We start from the raw sequence: 23,299 nt of genomic DNA, 5'->3' as shown, positions 1-23,299 counted from the left end.
AGTGAGGGCCACTACAGTTGAATAGGCTGCCCAGCTCTATCTAAGCTCACCTACAAAGAAGGGTATACTTGAGTGAGACACTGGAGAACAGCTGAGACCAAGGAGCAGGAATCAACTGCCTTTTAAAGAAAAAAAGGGGAATTTGGAAAAAAAATAATGAATGCCTTATGCTGAAACATAAGATTATTTGAATGCCATGAACACAAAGTTGGGGGATTTTAACAGCTGCTTTTTCCACTTTTCCTCCATAGACTCAGCAGAAGATCAGTGAAATTTGAGAAGTAGCATAAGTAGGTATTTACACTATTTCTCTAGAATGTCCATTCATCTTCTGCCAAAGACCTAGTAAGAAATTGCCAGGACCCACAGTACAAATTCCAAGCAAAAGTATTTATTAAGCAAGGTTAAAAAGCGCTAGCGAGTTTTAATGAAAGCTTTAGTGAGAAACATAATTGTGCTATGTGTCTTGTTGACTTTTGGATCCCTGATGTTGGTAATGTTCACACTTTAAGCTGGAAAAGGTCCGAACGCTTTATGTAACTTGCCAGGCTGCCTTGCACAAAAGAAGGACTGGTTTGGACTGGTTCAGTTACATTTCAAATCAGTCTCTAGTGCAGCTGTCAAATATGGCTCCCTGGAACACTTACACATAACAACTAGTTCCTAGATAATTAGTTCCTAGCTGTTTACAGATATAGAAACATAGAAACATAGAAAATAGAAGCAGGGGTAGGTCACTCGGCTCTTTGAGCCTGCTCCGCCATTCAATTTGATCATGACTGATCCCCTATCTCAACGCCATACTCCCACTCTCTCCCCATACCCATTGATGCCTTTAGAGTCTAGAAATCTATCTATTTCCTTCTTAAATATATTCCATAGCTTGGCCTCCACAGCCCTATGTGGTAGAGAATTCCACAGGTTCACTACCCTCTGAGTAAAGAAGTTTCTCCTCATCTCAGTCCTAAATGGCCTACCTGGATCCTGAGATTGTGACCCCTTTTTCCACCCACAGCCAGAAGGAAACATTATCCCTATGTACAATCTGCCCAGCCCTGTCAGAACTTTATACGTTTCAATGAGATCTCCTCTCATTCTTCTAAACTCCAGATAATATTTACAGATAATTCAACAATATGTAAAAAAATAGGCTTCTAGAAAACATGTCTGTTTGTTATATATTGAAACTGGGTAGGCACGGTTGGCACACCCAAGTTTGGTAGTGCTGTGGAGTAGTTTAAACCAACACTCAACACAGGGTCTTTTGTTCAAACGTCAAGGAGCCTTTATTTTATTGCCTCCAGGGGGGAGGCAATCTCTACTGATAAACCAGGAGACTTTCCAACAATACAGCGTTTCAAGCAGTTTACATACTATTCTGTGACACTGTGACAATCACAGTGCCACCTACAGCAGAACTGGTGTCATTAAGAAAGACTGGAACTTAGGACATCACAACAATGGCACAGGATAACCACCATCATGCAGCCTAATTAAGAAATGAAGGAGGCACTTGACACAACCAAATGGCCCCAGAAAACATCCATTCACCCCTGTCACAGAAAGAGAGAAATCTTTTTACATAAAAATCAACTTTGGAGCCAGGGAGAGTTCATCTTGATAGGATCCATTGTTTTCAGTTGTGGAAATATCATCAGCACTGAGCAGGTCTGTCCAGAACAGACTTGTTGGTTCAAAGTGGGTACTCAGCACCAATCATCCAGCAAGATGCCCTCAGGAGATGTGTTTGTGATACTCTATAAGCTTAGCATCCAGCAACCATGTTAACCCCATAATTGCTGTAGAGCTTGAAAGCCCCACTTCAGTAGCTCTTATTGGAAGGTCCCTTCCACATAGGATATTTTCCAAGGTTGAAAAGAGAAACTGAGGGGTGATGGCCTCCAAAATAAAGTTCAGCCTCCCTGATGAGAGGACTGAAGATTCTGCACTCTTTCCATGCTGTCAAATTCAAGAGATGCTTGTCCTGTCAAAACTACATCCAGGCGAACACTACTCTTAAATCACCAAATACAGAGAAAGGCTGTGGTTTGGTGACCTCTGTGTAGAAATAACAATAGATTTACAGTCAGCTGAAATGTCAACAAATAAACTCAGTGTTTAAACATCTAATTTCACAGTTTCTTTGTTTTTCAAACAACTTTCTTTCCTTTACTCACTTTTGTGGACTACAATTATAAGAGCCTGGATTATTTTCTGATTTTTTTTTTCTTCACAAGTCATTTTTGACAGTAATTTTTTCCAGGTTATTTAATGTGTTAGGCTGCATAGACAAATCTTTATATCCATTATTCCCACCTACACATTTCCAACTGTGAACACCGCAGAGTGATCAGAAGTGGGAACCGCTGCTGATTTTTCCCTCCAAAGAAATTTGAGGCTGATTGCAGCATCCTAAGACTCTACTAGCTTGTTTCGACTACATGAATATATGACTATTTAAAACGTATAAGATCCTGAGGGGACTTGATAAGGTGGATACCAGGAGGATGTTTCTCTTATGGGGGAAACCAGAGCTAGGGGGCAGTTTCAGAATAAGATGCCTCCTTTTTAAGACAGAGACGAGGAGGATTTTTTTTTTTCTCTCAGAGGGTTGTTAGTATGTGGAAGTCACTTCCCAAAAAGTAGCGGAGACTGGTTCATTGAAGTTATTCAACGCAGCATTAGACAGATAGATAGTCAAGGATTATGGGCCGCAGGCAGGAAAATGGATTTGAGACCGCAGCCGAATCATCCATAATCTTACTGAATGGCAGCACAGACCCGAAGAGCCAAAGTACCTACTCCTGCTTCTAATTCCTATGTTCCTGTGTACCTCGATGGCTGGTGACAGAAGCTGGGGCTTTCCTGGCACACCAGCTGAGCTCCTGGGGGAACCTGGCCATGCTGTTTCAGGCAAATGTTAATGCTACTCTGATACTATTTGAAGATTAGAGAGTTAGTCTGGTATCTTGGCCAAGATTTCTCCTGCCAATATCATTAAATGGTTATTCAATCCCATTGCTTTTTATAGGACCTTGTGCGTAAATGGCTATTACATTTGCCTACACAATTACACTTGTAATTCACTCTATGTGAAGCACTTCTGTGATGTTCCTGAGAAACTTAATAAGGTGTTACATAACGACACAAATCTCCTTTTTTAAAAGACAGGATCACCTCTAACTCCATTACTCCACTTGTCAATGGACTGACCAGCAAGCCAAAGGTGAATCACCACTCATCTGTTGCTTTGTGCTTGAATATGTCTGCAATCAAAGGATCAAGCAGAATAAGATTTCCAGTTAAGCTTTTCTAAACATAATCAGTGACACAGCCTAAAATGCAAGTTCAACAACAGCATTAACAAAACAAAATAACTAGGCAAACTAAACGACAGTACAGACCACAATCAGCGCTAAACGGCAATCAAAAACTGGTTGTCCTACAGTCAGTAATGAAATAAAGAACTTAAGGGCATTTTTCAGCTCAGAAATGTATATTAATAAATGCAGCAGCCAAGGGAATGAATCACTAGATTGATGGGCATTTGTTAGCGGGTGGAGTTGGATCAGATCTGTATGCTACAGCAGTCTCTATCAGTAGATTCCCTAGGGAACATCATGGTAGAGACTTTTTGATTTAGATATGTTCATAAGATTATCTGTTTCTACCTTCAATGGAGTTAGGCAATGGAAGGGAGGAAGTGGTATCAAGAAGGCTCATCTCTTCTTTATGCTGTACCCAGTGGGCATCAACTGGAAGATTCCCAACTGAATCAAGAAACTGGCAGCCACAGTTGGCACATCCAAGTAAGTAGCCCTCTCTTACTCTGCCTTAATATTGGTGTTTTAAAGTATTCAAAAGGATTCACTGGCCAGATAGGGGCTAATAAGTACTTAGAAAGCTCACATCATTGGTAAGCTCCATTTACAACAAAGACTATGATATTATCTTAAGGGGTCAAATCAATTTAGCACTGAAATCACCCCCCCCCCCCAACCCCCTTAACCTTTCTGTCTCTCTACTTCTCTCTCTTCCTTTAAGTATTCCTTAAAGCCAACCTCCTTCCTGTCTTAATGTCTCTTTATGTGGCTTGATGCCAAACTCAGAAGTGCCTTCAGGTGTTTTACTGTATTAAAGTCACTATTTAAGTGAAAGTTGTAGTCTCTGTTGAATGTAACGGGGTAGACTTGCTATTAATTTGTGTTGGTTCATCCAGTGTAACTTGCCTAAAATAGGCATAACACATGTAAACGATTGCAGAGTTTGCAGCAAAAATTACATTCAGCACAAATCATTTCTCTGCCAACTTTGCACTAACTTAAAAATCATTACACCAGAGGCCTGCCTACCCACAAAACCGGCCATGCCCCCAGAGTGAATCAGTCACCATTGGGAGTCCCTGCTTAATGCACTCATTTGCAAGCCATCTAAAGATTAAGCTCATTTTTTTTGGACACAGGGCACTATTAACTGAGTTTAAAAGATTTTGAACATCTTTTTTTAAATTTACTAAGAAAATGATTATTGTACCTCAGTATGAATAGCTGATGATCTGTATGTCTTGAAACTTCTGCTCCCCGGGGTCCATACACTAGAGGTATCTCAGAAGATGCACTGGGGGAATCCCCGGAAGCTCCAGGCAAGGATGGCATGAGAATTGCTGGGAAGTTTCAAGTTCCAATGGGCAATTACCCTGCATTTCGAATCCTCTGAAACTCTGATTTAAATTGGAGACTTTGGATGGTTCTGACTATCTTAGCAAAATACTCACCAGGAAAAATTAGAAGGATTAAAACCACTTATAACTCCTGAGTAACTATGATATAACCCACCCCCAAAACCGCACCACTGGACCCCCCCAATTATTTCACACCACTATGACTACCCTCCCGAACCCCCAAATACTCCCGTGGCTCTCCGACTGCACCCCCATCCTCCCGACTACCCCAATACCCTACAATCACCCAACAACCCCACCAATGCCCTCACACTTGACTACCCTCCCGACTGCACCCCACACACCCCTGACTACTCCCCTACCTCCCAACAAACCACAGACCCCCCAACCCCCCCCACCCCTGACTACCCTACTGAACCACCCCACCCTGACAATCCGCCAACCTCTGTCTACAACCCACCCCAACTACCCTCCTGAATCCCCCACCCCCAACTACCCACTCAACACTCCCCCACCCCCCTGACATCCTCCACCCTTCAACTACCCTCCCGCCCCACTCCACCCCACCCCCGACCACCCCAACCACCCTATCGACCCTCCCCACACCCCCAACTATGCTCCTGAGCCCCCGGCCTCCCCCTGACCACTTACTCCAACCACCATAACCCCTCGCCCACTTACCTCACACACTTACACACTTATATTCTCCCTGGCTTCTCAAAGTGGATGGGAGTTTTACACTTACCTACTTTATGGCAACTGCTGCCCTGCTGGAAGGACACTGAAGCTGCTACACAGAACATTTCTCACTGAGCCCGGGTCCGAAAATTGGCCGGGAAATGTGTGGCTCCTGAGCTGTGTAAGTAAAAAGGAGTGGAGTGACAATCCGACAGTGGTTGCCACTCCACAGAATTCCTAGGCCGTCAATTTTCTTCAAATCATTTCCAGTAATTTAAAATCAAAATTCCACCTGTATGGTGGATTGATAAACTGCGATAAACCCACTTTCAGTATTGATCAAACTGCATCAAGTTGTCATTCTTAAATTTATCAAGGATAATGCTTACGTTCCCGACCTCTGCTCTCGACAACAAGGTAAGCTGGCTATCATATAACAAGTCCAATATGATTCATCTTCGGAGCTCCAGAATGTTAACTGTTTCTCTCTCCATGGATGCTGCCAAATCTTTTGAGTATTACTTCATGTTAAAGAGTTGATCTTCAGAAAATTTTTGTTAGTGGAAACATTTGACTTTATTGATCAGACAATAGCTGCAACTACACGTGTGCATCAAACTCCATAACTAAAGAAAGACCTCCTATAGAGATCGCCCGTGCTGCTAAAACATTGGTTTACACAGATCATGTGATCTTACAGCACAGGATTATTCTTAAAAGCTACAGTCCAACATTCCCCAAAACTATAATTACTACGTTCCTCCCCCTTTAACTTTTCTGTACTTTTTGTATTTGCAAGGATATCAATCTCATGATATTACAATATTTACACAGGTCATGAAATTACAAGTTCAGTCTTTCAGGTGGTTTCCTGATCAATGTGGAACATCATAGCTCCATGATTTCCAAACCTTTGGCAGGAACCACATTCTCTGAAACTGTATTAACATCAGAAACCTCATTGGGCACATTCAGTTCAGTGTCTTCAACTCCGACAGAGGCATTGGGTATGTATGTCCTTGGTTGAGCACCTTCAACAGGAACTACTGGTACTAATGGTTACAGGTGGAACAATATCTAGTTGTGGTTTCTGTCTTTTACTTAAATGATCCACATGTTTACGGGTGATCCAGCCCTCTAATTCTACATGGTATGACAATGCTCCAGTCCCTGAACTTACTTTACCAGGTAACCACTTTGGTCCTCCACCGAAATCCCTTACACATACTGCTTCTCCAACAGTAAATTGCCTCTCACGACTATGCAAATCATGAGTCGCTTTTTGGTTCCCTTGACTTTTCTTCATCTTCCCCTCCAAATTGGGAAATATTAGGCTTAGTCTTGTCCGAAGACAGCATCTCATCAATAATTCTGCAGGTGTTGTGCCTGTCGTGGTGTGGGGGGGTTGTCCTGTAGCGAGATAGAAAATGAGCAACTTTGGTCTCCATCTAATCACCTGTTTACTTCTTCATTCCCACCTTAAAAGGTTGTACCGCCCTCTCTGCCAGCCTATTTGATGACGGATGTTATGGTGCAGTCTTCACATGGATAATGCCGTTAAGGTTGATAAATCGTTGGAATTCAGCACTCGTAAATGCAGTGCCATTATCCAAGATGACCACCTCTGGTAAGCCATGAGTGGTGAAACTCTGGCATAGTTTTTCTATTGTAGCAGCTGATGTTGGTGACTTTACCTCATAAATGGCTAACCACTTGGAATGAGCATCTACAATCAGTAAAAACATGGTTCCAAAGAAAGGACTGAAGTGGTCAATGTGTAACCGCACCTTGGGTCTAACTCCCACGGGTGCAATGGGGCTGCCACCGGCAACCTTTGCAGCTGCTGACAAGCGCACACAGTGTCTTACCATATTTTCAATATCGCTATCTATCCCCGGCCACCAATAGATAACTGTGCGCTATGGCCTTCGTTCGGGAGATCCCTGGATGGGCACTGTATAGCTCAACTAAATGTGGTTCCCTTCCCTGTGGAGGAACTGTTACCCATGCACTCCACACTGAATACCATCTTGACTGCCCATTTCATGTCTTCGGTTGAAGAACGCTTTAATTTCATCTGAGACTGGCTCCTGGGACCAACCATGTATCACTTGGTCTCCCACTCAAGATAGGACTGGGTTGCGACTCATCCAGTTTCTTATCTGTATGGTACAGACTGGTGAGGAATCTAGAAAATCCATCACCAAGACGAGTCCCTGTGGAAATTGGACATGTTCGTCATTCCCTTGAAGGGCAGGCACCTTAGGGCATTGGCATTTGCGATATGAATCCCTGGTCTCTGTGCAAAGGTGTATTCATACGCTGCCAAACTTAGGGCCCATCATTGTATTCTTGCTGAGGCTATAGGAGGTATAGCCTTTTCCTCGCTAAACAAACCCAACAGTGGTTTGTGGTCTGATACAATCATGAAATGCCACCCGCAAACATATTGGTGGAATTTTTTTACACCAAAATAATTGACAGACCTTCCTTTTTGACCTGAGAATATCCCCTTTCAGCTGCAGTAAGCATCCTGGATACATAAGCTATTGGCCCCTCTGTGCTGACATCCATTTTATGGGATAGTACCATTCCAACTCCATAGGGAGACTCATCACAGATTAGCACCAGTTCCTCCGTCTGGTAATAATGGACTTACAGATTGGATGAGCATAAGAGCTCTTTCACTTTCATGAAGGTTTCTTTTTGGGGTGCCTCCCTAAACCAACACTGGTTTCTCCACAGCAGTGAAGGTAGAGGGGCCAGAACTGTGGATAAATTAGGTAAAAATCATCCATAATAATTTACCATCCCTAAAAAGATTTACGTTCAGAGGTGTTCTTGGGTGCAGGTGCCTCTCTTATTGCTTTAACCTTCTTTTCATCTGAGTATAACCACTGAGAATCTACCCAGTGGCCCAAATAGATGACTTCATTTGCTTGAAGAGTGCATTCTTCCTTCTTCAGGTGCACTCCTGCATGTAAAAAGCATTTCAGGACTTTCTCTAGGTTAGCCAAGTGTTCCTTTTCTGTGAACCCAGTTATCCACACATCATCTAGGTAGACTTCAGCCTGGGGTAGTCCCTGCAGTAAGCTCTCCATTGTCCTTTGATAGCTGGCACAGGCTGAGGAAATACTGAAGGGCAAGCATGTATATTGATATAATCCTTTGTGGTATTAATTGTGACAAATTCCCGGGAAGTATCAACCAGTTCTAATTACTGATTTGCGCGACTCATGTCAAGCTTTGGATACGTTGTCCCTCCTGCTGGTTTAGCATATAAGTCTTCAATTTTGGGAATGGGGTACCTGTCCAATTTGGCTGCTCTGTTGACCGTTAGTTTATAGACCCCACAGATCCGGACGGTTTGGCCTGGTTTAAGGACAGGGACTATGGGTGCCTTCCCACTCTGAGAACTGAACCACTTTTATGACACTCAACCTCTCTAACCGGTTCAGCTCAGCATCAGCCTTCTCTCTCAGGATGTATGGCACCAGACTTGCTTTCAAGAAGTGAAGGATTGCTTCTGGCTCCACGTAAATCTTGGCTTGCAGGTCTTGGATTTTTCTCAGTTCATCCTTGAAGATGGTGTCATACTTTTTAAGCAGCTCTGGTAGTCCATCTGCTTTCAACTGGAAGATATAGGACCTGTTTAATTTCACCTCCTTTAACCAATGTCGACCTAGAAGGCTTGGCCTTTCACCTACTACATCACTGGTAGCTGTGCTGATTGGTTTATATAATGACCAGTTACTCTGGTGATACCTTTCACTTGGATTTCTTCGCCTGTGTATGTTTTCAATTTGGCAGATGTTTGTTCCAAATTTAATTGTTGAGCACCTATATTTAAATATCTGAAAATGTGTTCTCCTATTAGAGTGGTAGAAGCAACCATGTCAACTTTCATTTTTAATAGTTTACTTGCACTGTAGCAAATATTGGCTCTGACTTCCCAACTTTCATGTTAAATAATGAATAAATGTCAGAATTTGTTGTTTCAGGCTCTTCTAAACCAAAGCTTTCATTGGACTTCGTTTGTTGTTTGGTAGCCTTTTTAAATCTCGCTTTGCACTGTCTCATTATGTGTCCATTCTGTGACAAAAATAACATTCTACTTTTTTAAATTACCAATTGCTAGAAGACTGATTGTTTCCACATAAATGGAAGTTACTTTTTGATTTAGTTGCTAAACCTCTCCCTCTCATTTTTCAGTTAGCGGAGGCTGTTTCCCGCTTCGTGGCAGAGTCTCAATTTTTCATGCTAATTTCGGCTGACTTTTCCCGCCTGATTTGGTGCACAGCACAATTTTTCACCCCTTGAACTGCTTGTGAATCTCTACAGCACTCTTCATTGCCAGTGCTATTTCGAACGCTTTCTTAAAATCAAGATTCACGTCAGCTAGCAATTTTCACTGAATAGTGTCTTCTTGCAAGCCACATACTAAACGATCTCTGAGCATGTCATTGAAAGTTTCACCGATATCACAATATTCTGTTAGTTGTTTTAATTTTGCCACGTGGTTAGCAATTGTCTCACCCGGGGTTCTACTTCATGAATTGAACCTGAACCTCTGCATTCTAACTGAGGGCTTGGGTTGAAAATGTCCCTTAATGAGGTTTACTAATTCACTGAAAGTCTTCAAATCTGGGGCACTGGGGGCCATCGTGCTTCGAATCAAACTGTAGATTTTGCTCCCGTAAGCACTCAAGAGAATCGCTCTCCTCTTCTCTTCTCCCATGATTTTGATTACTTGAAAGATGAACATTAAGACCAAGCGTCTATGGCTGACTCTGCCAAACTGTAGAAATTCAGATAAGGATAACTTCTATTATTTTAAACAAGCTTAGATACTCACAATTGCTGGGCAAGGTGCAGCACCGATTCTGATTTATCCTCATCACCAGTTTGTTATAGAGTTGATCTTCAGCCATCTTTTTTAGTGGAAACATTTGACTTTATTTACAGAACAGCAGCAGCACCTACACGTGTGCATCAAACTCCATAACTAAAGAAGTGCTCTCTCCTGTAGAGGTTTCTCATGCTGTTAACATGTTGGTTTACACAGGGCATGTGATCCTACAGCACAGGATTATTCTTCCAGCTACAGTCCAACATTTCCCAAAACTATAATTACTACACTTCACTACAACAAAATCCACAGTAACTGAATTTTACATGAAAAATTGTTTAAGGAAAGTAGTTATTCCTTCAACGGGGGAAATTCCAGACTAACTTGTCAGCATTAGTGAAATATCGAGATTGTGCTATGTTTGTTCTTTTGCATTTTGCTGATGACAAACAGCCTCTATTGCTGTTGTCACTATACATTTTTGATGCTGAATTGCTGCTGACTTTAGTTTAAATGTGGTGTTAAATTCATAGCATAGCACTGAATGAAAAATCACAATGCCTATAGTGTGTCCAAAGGTCAGTATGACTCTGTTGATGTGAGTTGACTTACTCCAAACAGAAGCATAAAGGGTAACTGCTGACAGGCCAGAGTTAATGTGATCCTTTTTTGCTACAAACTAGAAAATGAGACTTAGTATAATCCCATGTCATGTTAAAATCAAATTGTGTCAATGAAATATATCAAGGATTATGTTTAAAGAGTTTTTTGTTATTAATTTGTGCCCAAAGTGGAACTCAACCCCAATATCATCATCAAACTGGAAGTCACCAATGATACAAGGCTGGAGGTAAGTAATTTACCACGTATATGTCAAAGGGAGCCGTACTTTCATAGTTTGCTTACACAATTAAGAGCGGCTTGAACAGTGTCTGTTGGATGGAGTTGGGAAGCTATTTGAGGCCAGACTCTGTTTTAAGAATCCTTTAGAGCATGTTTCCCTGCATCAATGGTTTTTCTCTGCTTCTTCAACAGAAACAAATGCCTTGACGCCATTCTTCAGCTGTGTGCTCTGCTCTTGGTGCTGTTTTTCTCTTCTGTACATTTTTTTCTTCTTCAGCATTGGATTCCAGTTAGTGTCAGCTGCTACAAGTAGAAAAAAAGGAAAAGGCCAAAACATCTGGCTTTGGCTTCAGCTCCACCAACATATTAATGGCAAAAATAGGGTAGTAGAACAAAGTAATAACACAAATATAGGAAATAATAGCAGGCAGCACAAATTCATCATTAGTGCCAAGAAACACATGAGAAATGTTTAGAGTTCCACTGGTGTTGTGTTTAAATTCTCCCCTAAAACAAAAATCCCCCTATTTTTGGAAAACACAGATTTTTAAAAATGTGATATTCAAATCAATAGAATTCTGCTATATAAATTAAACTCCTGAACATATATGAATTTTCATGCCTCATATTTGATCTATCCTGATACACGTATACTTTTCAGTTAAAGCTGAAGGATGGATTATTATTGGAAATAAAAATCTACAATGTAACCAACAGATTGTCTGCCATCAAAATCTTGGAACTCTGACAGATGAAATGGATAAGTTCTCTCCATCTCAAATTATAAAGAAAATTGAGAATAACTGAAACCATGTGGTGTATTTATGTATGGCTTTGTAATTAGGCCTGCAAAAAAAAATTGGCATGTTGCTATAGACCACTGAGGTTTTCTGCAGCACATTCAAATGAATTACTTTTTATTGATGTGTATTGATAATAGTGAATTCATCTACTTAGTGTACTGCTGCCATCTACAGGTAATAACTTGCTCAGGTAGGCAGACGTTAATGATAATTCAGCAAGTTAGAATTTCAATGAGACAACTTGATTTTAACATCAGTTGCAGTTATTCTAAGGCCTGAATTTCTCCCGTGTTGGGTGGGCTCGGTGGAAGCTGGCGGGGAGGGTCGCAGAGCCGACCGCTACCCATGATGGGCTCGCACCGCCATTTTTTGCGGGCGGGCCAATTAAGGCCCGTCCAGTGTAATATGCGAGCGGTACTGCTCAATGCCACCTGTGCGGGTGGGGGGAAGAGGGAGAGTCGGGGCCAGCGTTCTTCCGCGCATGCGTACGATACAGCGCTTCACGGAGCTGCCTCAGGGAGATTGAAGCACTTTTGAAAATAATAAATTTAATCAATAAAAGTTTAATGAAACATGTCCCTGACTGTGTCACATGAGATGGGACATGTTTTTATTTTTCAGGAAAACTTTTAATTTTATTCATAAAAACTCGCGGATGAGGTTTCCTAAAAAATGTAAAGGCCGCCAACCATAAGACTGGTCAGGCAGCGTTAGCTTGACATTAATGAACTTGCTAACGGCCTTAATAGGCCTATCAGTCATCAGTGGGCATGCAGCTGACTTCAGCGCGTACCCACCGAACGAAACATCACGAGACAGCACGATGACATTGGGACGTACGCCCGACATCATCGCGCATCATTTTACCCGCCAGCGTGTCGGACCTGCCCCCGCACACAGACTGAAACATTCTGGCCTAGGTCTCATTTTCTAGTTTGATTACATGTAGCATAAAAGGATCACATTAACTCTGACCTGTCAGCAGTTCCCCTTTATGCTTCTGTTTGGAGTAAGTCAACTCACATCAACTGAATTATACTGACCTTTGGACACACTATAGGCGTTGTGATTTTTCATTCAGTACTGTGCTATGAATTTAACACCACATTTAAACTAAGATCAGCAGCAACCTAGCATCAAAAACGTGACAACAGCAATAGAGGCTGTTTGTCATCGGCATAGTGCAAAAGAACAAATATTGTACAATCTCAATATTTCACTAATGCTGACACGTTTGTGATGAGTTTCCCTCAGTTAAAGGAATAACTATTTTACTTAAACAATTTTTCACTTAAAATTCAGTTACTGTGGATTTTGTTGTGGTGAAGTAATACACAAAAGCTCTGGCAGCATCCATGGAGATAGAAACAGTTAACATTTAAGAGTTCTGAAGAAGAGTTATATTGGGCTTGTTATATGCAAGCCAACTCACTTTCCCATCAAGAGTAGAGGTTGGGAACTCCAAGGCCCAACAAACCTCGGAGTGTCCGTGTATGTGCAGATCAGGAACAGGCTGCACATGCGCAATTCAGCAGTTTCAGTTCTTTGGGACAAAGACGTACCCAGTGTGCCAGTGCGGAGAGGAAAAGTGGTGCAAAAACTCAGGCCATGTGAACGAGAGGGGTGCGCCATTGCAAACATGTCCCACGGGCAGAGGAAAGGGTGACATCCCAAAAGGAGAAGGGCCGGGGGAGGCCCCACAGGGAGAGGGGAGAGAGATCCCAAATGAAGGGTCCCAAAAAGGGGACAGGTACAGGAAGTGGCCCTAGTTAAGTTACAAAGAGAGGAGGAGTGAAAGAGGCTCCAAACAGGATTAGGGATGTGGTTAGCAGACATTAAATTGAAAAAGGTTCAGGAGAAGCACTGGCAATCAAAGTAGACATGGGAGAAGGCCTGAAGATCCAAGAAGGCAGCCGAAGTTGGTGGCTCCGTGCTGTGGGCTGTCGGGGTGAAGGTACCCCTTTAGAGCTTGGCATGGCCAAAGTGCTGAAGCTGTGCTCATAAGTTGCTGCAGGAGGGCAGAGTTGGGAATCCAGAAGGACGGAATCTTAGGAGATGAGATTGAAACCTGCAAGCTGGACCATTGTTGAGGTCATCCAAGTTGGAGCAATTTATTGAGAGAATTCCAAGGTTAATACTTTACAGGTGAAGACTGGAATCCCTCATAAGGGAGACAGAGTTTCACTGCAACTGGTTGACTTACAGTGTTTACTGACATCTGGGTGGGCTGTTGAGAAATCCGTGGACTCTGGCTTGGTTGCATCAGTCATTTATTGTGTAGTGTGGTGTGTTTGACCAGAGGTTGCCTGTTAATTCAGATGCACACCATTTTAACCCTGAATGTTAGAGTATAAGATAGATATTGTAAATGGATTTATCTTTCTGACCTTGTACGGTAAAGTTTATCCTTGTTTGTTCAAAACCTGTGGAATCCTGTGGCTTTATTCTATTAGCAAGTGTATTGAATCTCAAACTACCAAATCTTACTTTAAACTTGGGGGTCTGGTCTAGGATCATTAAAACTCAAAACATTAACTCTGTTTCTCTCTCCACAGATGCTGCCAGACCTGGTGAAATTTTCCAGCACTCTCTATTTTAATTTCAGATCTCCAGCATCTGCAGTGTTTTGCTTTTATTATAATATTCAAAGGAACTGACCTGATTAGTTTGGAACACTAGCACAGTGTGACTGAAGTCACCCACACTGTGCCTGTTATTTGTTTTAATGGGCAAATGACAAAGTTGTAAAATTGAACATTTTCAAGCAACACTCATGATTAGAAAGGTGTTTGCCCCCATTAGATTAAAGGGTGTATAGCACAGGGAGAACTAAAACAAAGATAATTTCTGCTTTGAAATGAGTCAGTTGGTTATTCAGCCATGAAACAGATTGAAGGCTGTAGGCAACAATTGTACTCAAAGTTTGGATTTTGCAGCAAAGATAACACTTTGGATGCCAGTACTCACCATTTTTAAGGAGTAGATTGTATAGCAACTTCTAGCAAGTGCACATGCACAATTAAATAAGGAAATCAGAAGTTGCTGCCCAGGCCACTCTGTTCCTGCACATGTTTTGCTACATCGCTACATCAGTATCTCACCTATAGATATGTGGCATTGAAACATGTACGAAGACCCAAATTTGGAACAGTTGCCCACTAGATATCCACTAAACTCATCAGGAAATGTTAAGGATTACCCATTCCAGATCAAGTAAATTTTTAATGTGGCGGTAAGTCTTATACTGCCAAATGACCTCCCTGGCTTTTCCTTATTGTTGAAGGACTTTAAAAACATTTAAATTAAATTGATCTCAGTATATAATTTATCTTGGTTACTACATTCACTTGCACTTGCATTCTGACTTTGTGAGGATGAGCATGCGGAAACAATAAACAGGTCAAAATTGCTTGGACCATTAAGCCATTTTTCATAGATGACGTATAATGGCCTCTGAAATGGACACATTGTTATTAATTTAACTTTTAATCAGGGAAGTTATGTAAACATTTCACTCCAACTCCAATATTAATTGAAGAAATTCCATGTTTTTAACCTGAATTATATAAACCTGACCAAAACCCAGGAATTATTTTAGCTTCACTCACTAGGCTGCTAGACTGGGAAGATCAGATTGGCCTTCTCCATCACACCTTGCCTAATTGTACTTCTCATTGATTTTTGTTAAGTTAGGTTAGGATTATCTCCCTTGTTTTATACTCGCAATGACATCTTCATTTCCATTGGTAAATGGAACAGAATGTTAATCATGAAATATTGGATTCCCCCATACCTATGTTTATTATAAACATTTTCAATGCACAAGTGGCACAACTGACTGCTTTTTACATACTTATGTGTAATTGTTGTAATTTAAACCGTGGTATGGGCAAGATATAGTTGCAAAGCATACCATCCAATTCTTAAAAAAAGTAATATAAAATTTTCAGTTGGTTTCAATACATCTCACTCCACTCGTATAAAAAAAAACACCAAACATTTTGACGTATGCTGCCCTGACACAGCAAGAAAAATTGAGCATGTTGTTTGATTTTACTCAATCAGTGACAGAAGGATCTTTTTGTAACATTTATCCAAAAAGAACTATACTTCCTACCACTACAGGAGAGTTCTCCCTGGTGTCCTGCTTAATATTTATCCCTCAGCCAACATCACTGAAAACAGGTGATGACAATGCTTTTTGTAGGAACTAGCTATAGCAAAATTGGCTGCAGTGTTTCATCGAGTGCAACACTTATAGGACTTCATTGGCTGTAAGGTGCTTTGGGATGCCTTATGGTGGGGAAAGCTGCTATACAAATGGAAACTTTTCTTTCTTACTGCTCTGACTCAGATCAGTTAACTGAGCGCATAGTAGGGAACAAACTTGTCACCTTCCAGACTGAAAGGCTCAGTATTATGCCTAACAAAGAGGTTCCCCCACTGATCACTGGTGATGTGTTGCTGCTGCAGCATTTGGATTCTGCTGGACACCAAGGTGATCCAGAATGAACACATCTGTAGTGACTGTTTTCAGGTCGAGAAACTTTGGATCCGAATAAAGGAACTGGAGTCCGAGCTGCAGACATTGCACCACATCAGGGAGGGGGAGAGTTACCTGGATACTTTGATCTAGGAGGCGGCCACACCCCTCTGATTAGGTGATTCAAATTTGGTCTGTGATCAGAGACAATTTAAAACAGAGATGAGGAGAAATTTCTTCTCCCAGAGGATAGTGAATCTATGGAATTCTTTACCATAGAGGGCTGTAGAGGCTGGGTCGTTAAGTGTATTCAAGGCTGAGATAGATAGATTTTTAATCAGTAAGGGAATCGAGGGTTATGGGGAAAAGGCAGAAAAGTGGAGTTGAGGATTATCAGATCAGCCATGATCTCATTAAATGGCGGAGCACTCGATGGACCGAATGGCCTACTTCTGCTCCTATGTCTTACAGTCTAATGGTCTTATACATTTAGGTTTTGATTTTAGAAACTGAATGAGTGGATTAGATAACCCAAGGAGACCGTGAAGGAAAGCAGCAGCAAATTCAAGTGAGAGCAGATAGTTTTTGACAAAGAAAAGCAGTTACGGGAAATAAAAGTTTGACAATTGAAATTACTGTTGTCAGTATACTTGTATGAATTCTTGCATTAAGTTCCTCTCCACTGCTGTAAGGGAGATGTTTATGAATTAATACTTCTACTCTAAAAATATATTTTTTAAGTGGACTGCCCTGACAATGGTCATTTCTGGTCTTGTACACTCCCTTGGCAGGCCATCAACAGCACAAATATACTATAGTGCCCTCAACACAGCAATACTTCATATTCATAAATGCTAATTGGCAGTTGTTATGAATATGAATAATTTATGTTAAATTTACTTAGTTAAAGCTGTTTTATTGCCTTTCAACAAACCAATTGGGGTCTCTAAACATACTCATTATCCATGAATCAGTTGGTAGCACTTACACAATTTCAGAAGGCCGTAGGTTCAAGTCACACCCCGAGGCTTGAGCACACAATCTAAACTGACACGACAGTTCAATACCAGGAGAAAGACACAATATGAATCAAATCCTTCTTTCCTTTAATTATACTTGACCATTGCCCAGAACGCGATCTTTGAGAAGGTATTCAGAAAAACAAAAATATTACTGGAAATCAGAAATAGAACAGAAAACGTTTGAAATGCTCAGCAGGTCAGGTGCGGACTGTGGAGAAAGATGCCTAGAGTGGAATTTTGTGGCCTCTCCCACCGGCAGGATTTTCTGGTCCCGCTGAAGTCAATGGACTTTTGAATGGCTCGCCACATTTTACTGCCCCGCTCCCACCACAATGCGGCCATAGGATGTTTCAGTCTTTCCAGCAGAACTGGAAAAAATTAGAGATGTAACGTTTTCAGCAGAGGGAGGGAAACACAGGGAGGAGAGGAAAGAATGAAGGGGAAGGTATGGGATAAGGTGGAAGACAAGAATATTTAAATGGCAAAAGTGATGAGGGATCAAAGGAAAGGGAGATGGTAATAGTACATGGAAAGAATCAAAAGATGGGTTTAAAGGAGACTTGCATTTATATACTTGGTATTTGATAAGGTTTCTCTCCAAATTCCTCCACTAGAGGGTTTTCAGAGGCAATCCATTTGATGGTCACATTAATTTAAAAAGTTCCGCAGATGGTCAAGGCTTCATCAAGGCACTTTATGGCCAATAAAACACTTTTGAAGTGTAGTCACTGTTGTAAAGTAGGAAACACAGTGGTCAATTTGCACAGACAATCAGAAATGTGATAATTAGCCTGTAATCTGTTTTTGGGGTGTTGACTGGGGGATTAAAAATATTTCTGGAACAAAATAGGAGCGAGGTAATGATCTGAAACTATTGAACTCAATGTCGAGTGCTCAATCAAAATATGATTTGTTGTTCCTTGAGTTATTGTTGAGCAGTGCAGCAGGCTGAGGACAGAGAGGTCACAGTGGCAGTGGAATGAAGAATTAAAATATCAAGCAACCAAATGTTTAGGGTTGCACTTGCATACTAACTAAAGGTTTTCAGAAAAATGATGGTCCAGTCTACATTTGATTTCCCCAGTGTAGAGGAGACCGCACCATGAGCAGCAAATACAACTCACTAAATTTTAAGAAGCGCAAGGAAATTGCTTAAAGTAAAATGTTGCAGATACTTGCAAAATAATGGAAGGTCATCAATCTGAAGCGTTTACTCTGTTTCTCTCTCTACAGATGCTGCCTGAGCTGCTGAGTATTTCCAGTGTTTTCTGCTTTTATACAAGTAAAGTGTTGCTTTATCTGGAAGGAGTGATAGGGGACCTGGATGACGGGAAGGGAGGAGGTAAGAGGACAAGTATTGCATATCCTGCACTTGCACTGAAAGGTGCCATGGGAATTGTGGGGGTGGATGCTGGGGTGATTGAAAAGTGGATTAGGGTGTCATGGAGGAGACAGTCACTTCAGAATGATGAAAGGGGAGAAGAAGATGAATTTAGCTTTAAAATCACACTGGAAATGGCAGACGATGATTCGTTGAATGTGTAGGCTGGGATGGGGTGTGGCATGGTGGATATGAGGATAAAGGGAGCACGGTGGTTGTTCTGGGTGGTAGGAGAATAAAAGCAGAAAAGGTTTAATTCTTAATACAAACATTCCTATTCCTGGTAAATGACAAGCAAACTTTTACATTATCCATTTGCTGAATTTGTAGAGAATGAAGTATTGTGTCAGTGCTATCAGATAAAATATCTTTTTACTTGGCACTTGTTCGTTAAGCTGAAAGATGAAAAAAATGAACATAAATGGCAATTCACAGAAAAATAAAATTGAGACATAATTATAATTAGATGTAGCTTCCTAACTGCAATTTAATTGGAATCGCTCTGAACAAATCTATATCCTGAACAGAGATCTATATGATGAATACTTATTTCTTCCTACATATAACCCAAGTGGGGAATAAAATGCAGCATATTATTTACATACATTAGTAATATGTCCCTGTTGCTACTTCATGAAACATTAGACAATTTAATCAGAGAAGAGAAAAGCTCCTAAGGGTAGGAAATGGTTAGGCCCTTTTTCAGGCCTGAGATATTGACCATTTTGATGCCTACACCAAAGTTGAAGGTGTAATACACACCAAAATGCGGCCTTCAACCTCACCTGATCCATTCCAAAGTGATGCAGATGCCAAAAGCAGCTTGCCAGAGCACTCCAGATCAATTTGGGAGAGCAGAAGCACTGGCAAAAGCCTTTAGGTAGGCCATGGATGGATGGGTATCGGGGAGGATTGTAAACAGGAGGAGTTGAAGCAGGGTCCAGCAGAGGCCCGTTGTGTTGCTGGGAGCCAGGAGAAGCGCAAATGCTCCTCCAGCACCACATTATGGTTAGCAGTGGCTTTAGGGATTGCTAGTTAGGCCAAAGAAGAAGCCAAAAGATTAAGCAGAGTTTTCTCAGTACTGCCAAATTTCAGCAGGCTCCTGAAATAGGTGTTAGACATCTCATTAGTATATTCAAGGAGTCAAATGCCTGTTTGAAGTTGCCACCAGGCATGCCTAAATATGGTCCCACAAAACATGGACCTGGAATTTATTTTTGAGGTGTATCAGCAATTAGGAAAATTCCCTGCTTTGTGTGCTCGACTCAGGAGAAAGTGCCTGGAAAGATGGGACCTTCATTTCCGGGGGTTGTGGTAGTGGAATGCCAGCTGCTTTTGGGCCAGTTGACTTGGGAAAGAGATCAGAAGCAGCAACTGGGGCTGCTGGGTGCCAATGTGAGCTGATTAAAAGGCCCATCTCGGTCCTGTGGGACTTTGTCGCAGTTATAATGAGAAAGGTGAGGCCCACTCACCCTTATCCTTCACTCCCCCTCACCCCTCACACACTCCCCATGCCTCACCATATCATCTCAAGCCTCTCCACCCACCCCCCATGGGCCTTAAGTCCCCTATGCCAAGCTATGCCACTCTACCTGCCCCCCATGCTCCCAATGCCAAGTTATGACCTTCCTCCCACCCCCATGGCCCCTCATTCCCCCTATGTCCCTCTATCAAACCCCCATGCCTCCTATGTTAGGTTATGCCGCTCCTTCCACACCCCATGACCTCTCATGCTCCTTAGGTGCCATCCGCCCCCAATAGACCCAGCTCCCTCAAGCTCTCTATGCCAGTCTATACCTCTCCACCCACATCCTCCAATGGATCCACATGCTCCCATGTCAATCTGTGGCAGTTCCATGCCTATTGACCCACTATGCACTGTATACAACCAATAAACCCTCTAGTGACAATAGGATGTATAATAATGCTTTAAAAATCAGTAATTAATTCAAAACTTCCCACTATGTTAAAATTGACCTGTTAGTCCAGGGCCATAGCCTTTAAAGTTTCAATAGCAAAAACTGCATGCACTTGAAACCTGTTAACCTTGTGTAATTAAAAATTGTGAAATTGACAGCATAGATCATAGAGCCAGAGCTGTCACTCAAGTAATGTTTTCTCTGGAGCTCAGATGTTTTACTACACTAATGGATTTCTGGGCTGTCAGACAAGAACACATAATGAGGCTTGTTTTTTTTTTATTCATTCACAGGATATGGGCTTTACTGGCTGGGCCAACATTTGTTGCCCATCCCTAATTGCCCTTGAAAAGTGGTGATGAGCTACCTTCTTGAACTGCTGCAGTCCATGTGGTGTAGGTACATCCACAGTGCTATTAGGAAGGGAGATCAAGCATTTTGACCCAGCGTCAGTGAAGGCATGGCGATATATTTCCAAGTCAGAATGGTAAGTGACTTGGAGGGGAGCTTCCAGGTGCTGGTGTTCTCACGTATCCGCTGCCCCGTCCTTCTAGATGGTAGTAGTCGTGGATTTGAAAAGTGCTGTCTAAGGAGCCTTGGTGAATTCCTGCAGTGCATCTTGTAGATCGTACACACTGCTGCTACTGTGCATCAATGGATGAGGGAGTGAATATTTGTGGATGTGGTGCCAATCAAGTGGGTTGCTTTGTCCTGGATGGTGTCAAGCTTCTTGAGTATTGTGGGAGCGGCACTCATCCAGGCAAGTGGGGAGTATTCCCTCACACTCCTGACTTATGCCTTGTAGATGGACAGGCTTTGGGGAGTCAGGAGGTGAGTTGTTCATTGCACAATTCCTAGTCTCTGACCTGGTCTTGTAGCCATGGTATTTATATGGCTAGTCCAGTTCAGTTTCTGGTCAATGGTAACCACCAAGGTGTTGATAGTGGAGGATTCAGCAATGGTAATGCCATTGAACATTAATTGGCAATGGATTCTCTTTTGTTGGAGATGGTCATTGCCTGGGACTTGTGTCGTGTGAATGTTATTTGCTACTTGTCAGCCCAAGCCTGAATATTATCCATGTCTTACTGCATTTAGACATGGACAGCTTCAGTATCTGAGGAGTCACGAATAGTGCTAAATATTGTGCAATCATCAACAAACATCCCCACTTCTGACCTAATGATGGAAGGAAGGTCATTGATGAAGCCGCTGAAGGTGGTTGGGTCGAGGAAACTACCCTGAGGAACTCCTGCAGTGATGTCCTGGAGCTGAGATGATTGACCTCCAACAAGCACAACCACCTTTCTTTGTGTTAGGTATGACTCCAACAAGTGGGGAGTTTTCCCTCTGATTCCCATTGACTCTGGTTTTGCTAGGGCTCCTTGAAACCACAGTCAGTCAAATGCGGCCTTGATGTCAAGGGCAGTCACTCTCACCTCACCTCTGGAGCTCAGCTCTTTTGGTCCATGTTTGAACCAAGGCTGCAATGAGGTCAGAAGCTGAGTGGCCCTGACAGAACCCAAACTGGGCATCAGTGAGCAGGTTATTGCTAAGCCAGAGCCGCTTGACAGTACAGTTGATGACCCCTTCCATTACTTTACTAATGATCTAGAGTAGACTGATGGGGTAGTAATTGGTCACGTTGGATTTGTCCATTTTTTTGTGTACAGGACATACCTGGGCAATTTCCCACATAGCCAGTTAGATGCCAGTGTTGTAACTACAGTCAAACAGCTTGACCAGGTATGGGCTGACAACCCAGAAATCCATTAGTCTGTTGAAACATCTAGGTCCCCAGAAAAACATTGCTTGGTTGATTGGTCTGGCTCTTTGACCTCTACTTTCAATTGCACAATATTTATTTACATAAGGTTAAGAGGTTTCAAGTGCTTGCAGTTTCTGCTATTGATACTTTAAAGGGTTTGGAATATTGACACTTTTATTGCCCTGTAGTTAAATAACATTTTTAATCTGATGGAAGGATATAAATAAATAATGTTTAAAGTTTTTTTGTCTACACATCCTACTGTCACTATAGAGTTCATTGGTTCTATACGTGTATATTGGGTCAATGGGCATGGAAGTGCCACAGCTTGGCATAGGCATAGGGTGCATGTGGAGTCATGTGGCGTTGGGGAGGCCACAGCTCAGCATAGGTGGCATGAGGGCCAGGTGGGTAGGGTGGAGGGGCATAGCCTGGCATGGACATGAAAAAGACTTTTTGAACTTACCTTTCAAAAGGTTCCTTTCAAAGGTTCATAGACTATGGTTCACTACACTTCTGAGGTACCATTAATCTTGACTCTTTAAAAAGCTGGCCCAACTCCGTGGAAATTGTGGAGGAGTAGGACATGCCTACGTCGACAATGGAGCCGGCCAGGTCGAGACTGCAAGGTGCGGGCTCACAGCCGCAATCAGCCCTCACCCTTAAAAGACCCTGGTGAAAACCATAAGGCCTGTGAATGAGGTTGCAAACCCGGATTCAGGGCCTGCTGCCATTTTTAAAGGGCTCCAAAGCCATTCCAATTCGGTGAAAATCCAGGCAATGGTGTCTGACGTATTTGCACTGCAATTAGATGTGTGGCCTGGCCCTGCAAAAATCGTGGGTTTTGGCCCTGCTTTGCAACCAAAAATAAA

The sequence above is a fragment of the Carcharodon carcharias genome, chromosome 20 (genome assembly GCF_017639515.1).
Source record: "Carcharodon carcharias isolate sCarCar2 chromosome 20, sCarCar2.pri, whole genome shotgun sequence".
Classification (NCBI taxonomy): domain Eukaryota; kingdom Metazoa; phylum Chordata; class Chondrichthyes; order Lamniformes; family Lamnidae; genus Carcharodon; species Carcharodon carcharias.
Note: the sequence above shows the minus strand (reverse complement) of the source record.